Here is a 7660-nt window from a genome sequence, read left to right as displayed (position 1 = left end):
CTTCTTCTTCGGTTGTTTCGGGATTTATGGACACACTGGAGACTTAGGGGAATATAACAATGTTTACTTCACAAATATCTAAGTAGCATATCATTAACCACTACAATTCACCTAAAGCAACAGTAAATACTTCATATGAGCCTAATGATTGGCTTATAGATTCTCAGTGTACCCTTTGACCTTATTAAACAAATGTCCCTGGCTCAGAATTTATGATAATAATTAGGACTTGACTGGGTTAGGTTCTTCTGCATTCTTAGTTTTAAAATGCTTTCAATAAACAAATGGGTAGCAAGAAAAGTACTCATTCAAGTTTTGAACCTTTCTGTTATCTGTAGTCGTTCTACTCACAATCACCATTGTGTCCAAGGAAAGGGGTCATTCTACTTCCAGAGGACAGGAGCCCTGAGATACTCATTAGCCTGCTGAAGATCACACAGAATTTTTATTCTAGGATCTTTATTTCTTGGAATTTATAATCTTTGATAAATTTGCTAGGGACTAGCCCTTGTCACTATATGCAAACTGTATTGTAATGTAAACTCAAAGCTGCCAAGTAGATAATGATCTACATATGGTCAGATGTCTTAGTTATCAGTGTGCTCATGTGTTTTCTTAATTGTTAATTTTATAACTATAACACCTTGTGTACCTTGCTGTCATTTTTTTGACCCATTTCTGTACTTAGTGAGGCTTTCTGAATCCTTACAGTACTACAAAGACGTTTATCAACTGCTCCATAGAAGTCAGAATTTAGGTACTTTCAGAGTCCAAAACATCAGCAATTTGCCCATTCCTTTAATGATCTATCCAACAAAACACACTGCCTGTGAGTTCCCAAGATTGCTTGCTGAGATTTTATTTAAGACAGATTTTCAGACACTAAGTCAGAGTTGGTAAGGAAAAACTGTGTGTGGTGCACTTACTACAGATAACAATAATTTTCTGTGTAACTCAGGAAAACAAATGTAAGAAAGGATATTGGAAGTTTTTTCCCTAAATCCTTACGTGTTTGAGGAGACAGAGGTATCCTGTTTTAAACACTTGAAAGATTGTATACCATTAATATGTATATCTCCTTATCTTTGTGTGTATATATGTATGTTTATCTGTATGTGTGTCACATTTGTGTGTGTGCCCGCATACCAGCACGTGTCTGAGCAAGAAGACAACCTTGAGTATGGGTCTTTGCCTTCCACCTTCCAGGAAAAGACAGGGTCTCTTGGAGGAGGAGAAGGAGGAAGAGGAAGAAGAGGAGGAGGAGGAAGAGGAGCAAGAGGAGAAGCAGACAAAAAAGATCGTTTAGAGAATAACAGAAGAACCAGAGCTGTGGAATGAATGAGGGGAGAAAGGAGGGCCACAAGGGGAAAAGCCTCAGATTTCAGTGGCAAAATAATTATGAAGACTCTATGCAAACATGGGGGAAGTTTGAAAAGTGCCACAGCTCAAGCTGTGTAGTTATTCCCAACGCAGTTCCACGGTTTAAGTGGCTTGTCCATATGCCTGCCCCTGATAGTTAATTTTGTATGTCAATTTCACTAGGCTAAGAGATTCCCACATAGCCCATGAAACATCACTTCTCACGTTGTGCAGGTATTCCCCGGAGTTGAATTGATAGACCAAGTAAAGATCCACCTTCACAGGTGACAGGTCTCAGTTTGCAGAGGACATCAGTAGATGAAAGGTTGACACAAGGGTGAACAGTGGTCTTAACCTGGAACATCATCTCCTGTTCTTGGAGATCAGAATGCCTTGGTATGGAGCTATTGGTTCAAAGTTTACACCACTGGCTTTCCGGTGGTTCCCCAGCTTGCCACTGACATATCGTGAAACTGCTCAGTAATTATGTGAGCCGATCTCCACAATAAAACTTGTATGTTATCCCACTCTTCTGTTTCTCTTGAAAAGCTTGACTGCTATAGTACTCTATGGTTTTTAAAAAAGAATGTGTAAATTGATGACTTTAGTAATACCACTGTAAATATTCAAACCACTAGAATTGAATCTCAAATTTAATTCTACCCCTTGTTATAAGGTCCTTGAAAATCAGTTGGGTAGATCAAGACAATTTCTTCCTCTAATAGGTTCTGTTACCCTGTGAGTACAGTTGTTACATGATTAAATAATCATGTAGCAGCTAGTAGTAGCAGATGGCTGATAGCCACTAGTTTCACAGCACCGTGCCAGTTCCACTGGTATTCTAACTACTGGTGCCACTCTTGAACCATAGAAACATGTTACGATGGAGGAAACCACAAAGAGTCTCCCGAGGGTCTACTTGGTTCAAGCATTTCAGTTTGGAATCCTATGACAGAGTGTTCTGGACCTACCATAAAGCAAAAAATAGACAATGTAGAAAATGCTTTTACAATAGGATTTTCAGGACCCACTAGCATTTAAATATTAACATGGAGATTTATTAATGTTTATAAGAGCTTAGGCCTTATCTTGGGCTACCTCCCAGCTAACTCATCTAATGTTGTCTTATTATCCTAGCCCACAACCCACCATACCAAGTGGCTAGTTCTTTACCCTTCTCTCTGTCCTGGTACAACTGACAAATCCTCCCTGAATTATTCTTCCCACAGAGATCCTCTCTCAGCCCTGGAATTCTGCCTTCCCTTTCCTGCCCAGCTATTGACTATCATATCTTTATTAAGCCTATCAACAGATGAGGGAAATAGATGTTTCCAAAGTATTGAGGTAGGTGATGAGCCATAGGAATAATAATACCAAAGTCTGGCCATTTCTCAGCTCTCTGCTGGTACAGGAATCAGGACCACATATCAGATATTTACATTACAATTCATAACAACAGCAAGATTACAGTCACAAAGTAGCAGTAAAATAATTTTATGGATAAGTCACCACAACATGAGGAACTGCATCAAAGGGTTGTAGCATTAGGAAGGTTGAGAGCCACTGCAATGGGCTGTATGGGCTCAGTGTAGTACAATGAAGGTGCTCTCCAGAGGAAGAAGTGAGGCTTCAAACCTCTACAAGTCTCCATCCACATCAGAGCTCTACAGTGTCCAGTGGGTACCCTTTACAGCCTATGTCAGTTCATAGTTCAGCAAAAGTCAGGAGATCATCAGATCATCAGGGACCCAGGACATGCTCAAGCAGAAAAGGTATATTACACCCAAAATACACATTTTGCAAGATCTTTCTCAAATAGTCTTTAACATAAAAATATTAAATTTGATCTCAAGTATTTACCAAAGCCTTCAAAGCATGACACAATAGCAAAAGAAATAAAATGGAATTTATGTATTCCTTCTTGTTATCTCCCAAATGGACAGAACATGATGAGAGCCATCATGAGCAAAGTCCCATTAATGTGAAAAAAAATCTGAAATCAATAAACTATACAATTGAAATACAAATGATACTAGGAATTAAATCAAAGAGTATTTCTTCACTCTCATAGTTATGGAATGTGCTCATTGTCATAGAAAATTCTTTGAGACAGGCATAAATCAAAGATGCCCATTGGCTCAAGTATGAAGGCAGAAAATATCCCACCTTTTCACTGTTCACTGCTAAGGATCACAATTGACCATTTCTTCTAATAGAACAATGCCATGAGGGCCCAATACCCTCCTAGTAGGTTTTTTTTGTTGTTTTTTGTTTGTTTTTGTTTTGTTTTATGTTTTGATGCCAGGACACAAGAATGATTGTTCAATACTGCATGTGTTGTCTAAAACATCACTTTCAACTTCTTATATAGCTTTGGTTCCTGCAAGGAAAGCATTTTTTCAATTTGATAGCTGCGTATTGCTTTGAATGGAAGCAGCAGAGCATCACTACAACTGGATTCTACTGGCCAAGTCCAGGGTTAAGGGGAAATGCTATCAGATTCTACTTGTCAATGGACTGTAGACCAAAGCTGCTGTGGTACCTTTAAACCCACACTACATAATCAAAGCACATTGCAAAGAACAGTGGCTAGGGTTGGAGGGATGGATCAGTGACTGTCTTTCCAGAATACACAGGTTCAAAACCTAGCATCCATATGGAACCTCACAACTGTTTGGGACTCTACTCCAAGGAATATGATGCCTATTTCTGAACTCTGTGGACATTGCGAGGTATACATTCATTCAGGCAAGCACTAATATGCATAAAAGTAAATAAAATAATTTAAAAAAACAGTAGTGCCTAAAAGGATGAGTTGTCCGTGAGCAAATCTGATGCTTGATTCACATTAGTGAGGCATAAATCGTATACAACAACCTGCCTTAGTGGATACAATAACCTTTTTTTTAAACACTTTGCAGTCTGGGTGCTTTATTTACATACTTGCTTGCTTGCTTGCTTGCTTAATTCCTTACTTATTTATTGTACATTAGCCTGTGAATTTTTATGGATGGGCTCCAACAGCTTAGGCTCCTTGCCGTAAGTCCTCACAAAGTGTGCCTCTCTGAGTGACCCAGGCTGGTGCTCTTCTCTTTGGCTTCCCTTTTCTTTTGAGCCTTTTCCTTTATCTGCTTCAAGTGCCTTATGTGCTCAATCCACACATTGATCCCCGTGGCCAGAGTCTTGCCCTTAAACTTGTTTATAATGATGCCTACCAAATGCTTGGTGACATTGTAGACTTTTATGGTTTTGCCATGGTAACACTTATGGGGCACTCCTTTTTGAACAGTATCCATTCCCTTGATGTCTACAATATCACCTTTCTTGTAGATTCTCATGTGTGTGGTCAAAGGAATAACTCTATGTTTCCTAACAGGCCTAGAGAACATATAACAAGTGCCCTTCCTCTTTCCCTTTGTGTTGGTCACTTTGGATGAGATGGCTGCCATGGCTGAAAAACTACAATGGCATTTTGAAACATATTCTATGGCTTTCTTTGACATATCTTAAAAGCAATAAATAGCATTTTCCTGCAGCATGGATGGGGCAGGTGTAGGATGAATCATTCTGCCCTGGAAACTGGAGGGCCAAGATTCATTTGCCTAATAATCCTACCAGTATTCTCTCCTCCCAAACATTATCCTAGAATACAGTAATCAACCAGGATTATTCCTGGTCATGCCATTTGTTGTTGTTGTTCTTCGAGACAGAGTCTCTCTGTGTAGCCATGGCTGTCCTGAAACTCACTCTGTAGACCAGGCTGACCTCAAACTCAGAAATCTGCCTGCCTTTGCCTCCTAAGTGCTGGGATTAAAGGCATGTGCCACCATACCCGGAAGGAATTATTTCCTTAATCTCACAGTTTCAGGGGTCCCAGTCCATCAGAGCACCAAGGGTATGCCTTCTGCTCTTTACCAACTCCAATAAAGCCACTCCGTTATGAATCTATTGGGGGTTAATGAAATCATTGAGTCATTATGGAAACACCCCCAAGATGTGCTCTAGCTGTTTCTTTTTTTCCTTTTTTTTAATTAGATTTTTTTCTTCATTTACATTTCAAATGCTATCCCTAAAGTCCCCTATACCCTCCCTCCTCCCCCTGCTCCCCAACCCACCCACTCCCACTTCTTAGTCCTGGCATTCCCCTATACTGGGGCCTAGAATCTTTGCAAGACCAAGGGCCTCTCCTCCCACTGATGGATGACTAGGCCATCCTCTGCTACATATGCAGCTAGAGACACAAGCTCTGGGGGGGTACTGGTTAGTTCATATTGTTGCTTCTCCTACAGGGCTGCAGACCCATTCAGCTCCTTGGGTACTTTCTTTAGCTCCTTTGTTGGGGACCCTGTGCTCCATCCAATAGATGACTGTGAGCATCCACTTCTGTATTTGCCAGGCACTGACATAGCCTCACAGAAGACAGCTCTGGATGTTTCTTAATCAAATAAATCTGAGGATCAGAATTAGCCATACCTGATGACTAGTATTTGCTCCCTGCAGCTTATGGTTTATAAGGGAGAATGGTAGAAATATCAGGAAGTTTCTCATAGATGTGAGTACCACTCATATCCCAAAACATTCATGGACTGTTCACAGAGTCATAGCTTTAATGCAAACCACAGTGATGGATGCTTGTGAACTGTCTCTGGCCAGAGATGACCTGTTCTCTCCGTAAAGTCTGAATCATCCAAGCTTGATATTCTTGGGAGCAGATCTTAAACATCCGTAGGTAAGATGTTATATAGAACAGATTCCAGTTTCTTCATTCTTTATGTGGGGTACCACTGGAATGTTTGACATACTGCTTTCCAAAGATGCCCTGAAAAACTGAGCCCTAGAATTCTCTGCTGATTCCCTCTCTGGTCCTGCCATACCTCCTCTTCTCTGCAGTATCTTCAGAGACCACCTCTTGATACATGTTGGATCTTAAATGTCTTACAAAAGGTTGTGTGTTAAAGGGTCAACATCTAGTGTATTAGTCAGGGTTCTCTAGCGTCACAAAACTTATGGGTAGTCTCTATATAGTAAGGGGATTTGTTGATGATTCACAGTCTGTAATCCAGCAGCAGCTGTGAATAGAAGTCCAAGGATCTAGCAGTTGCTCAGTCCCACAAGGCAAGCAGGTGAAGAAGACAGAAAGTAAATCTCCCATCTTCCAATGTTCTTATGTAGGTCTCCAGCAGAAGGTGTGGCCCAGATTAAAGGTGTGTGCCACCATGCCTGGATCTGGGACTTGTTTGTTCCAGATGACCTTGAACTCGGAGATCTCTCCCTGTCTTAATCTTCTGGGATTCATAGCCACTATGGCTCAAGATCTCCATGCCAAGATCCATGTCAGAAATTTGTATCTCCCAGTCTCCAGATTAGGATCACAGGTGAGCCTTTCAATTCTGAATAGCAGTTCCTTCCAGATATAGTCAAATTGACAACCAGGAATAGCCACTACACCTAGTTTGGAACTATTGAGAAGTAGTGGAGCTTTTGGGTGATTGAGCATAGTGGGATGATCTTGACTTACTGGGGATGTGTCCTTGAGGGCAGCTCTCTCCCTCTTTTTGCTTTCTGGTTGCCATGAGATCAGCAATTACAGTATCACATGCTCCCATCGTGATACAATGTTTCATCACAGGTCCCAAAACAATGGCTCTAGCTGGCCAGGGACTGGCATGTTCAAACTTGAGCTTAATGAGACCATTTCTTTTTATTTGTCTCAAGTATGTTCTAACCTTAATGGAAAGCTGACCAACACATCTCCCAGTAGACCAAATGCATCTACTGTACTTGAAATTCTAGGTGGAATACAATCTTTTCTCTACCTTGTCTCTTTTTACTATCAGAAATTGCCTCACATTTTCTAACCACTCTTAGCAAATTTGTGTTCCATTCAGTAAGGTGAGCAGAAGATCCGATTCACCTATTTTAATACTGGAATGTCAGAAGATAATTTCAGAGAAGTCTGTTGTCTGATACATGGAGGCCAGGCAGGTCAGAAAAGCAATCAGTAGCCCCTTTTTGTGATCAACCCTGATCCAGAGGTCAAAGATGACTGTTTGGGACAATGCATTTTCAGCTTGGGACAAATGGTATGACCATTATCTTGGCTAAAATGCTCCAAGTCCTTCACTAATTATTTCTTGGTTCACAAGCTTTACTTAACCAGTTTGAGTTAATTTGGAATCAGCTCTGTCTAGAAATAATGAACCTATATAGTTGAAAATGTCACACATAAGTATGCCTCTGACCTCTTGCATTTCCCCTCCAGAGCTCCTGTCCCAAATAATCTTGGAAATGGCTTTCATAT

The 7660-nt window shown here is 40.6% G+C and overlaps 1 pseudogene; it reads right to left on the bottom strand.

Annotated features, from left to right (window-relative positions):
* Nucleotides 1-4406: 4406 nt before the first annotated feature.
* Nucleotides 4407-4808, bottom strand: LOC110307240 (annotated as a pseudogene).
* Nucleotides 4809-7660: the final 2852 nt, after the last annotated feature.

The sequence above is a fragment of the Mus caroli genome, chromosome 2 (assembly GCF_900094665.2).
Source record: "Mus caroli chromosome 2, CAROLI_EIJ_v1.1, whole genome shotgun sequence".
NCBI lineage: Eukaryota > Metazoa > Chordata > Mammalia > Rodentia > Muridae > Mus > Mus caroli.
Note: the sequence above shows the minus strand (reverse complement) of the source record. Positions and strands in the feature narration are given on the sequence as shown.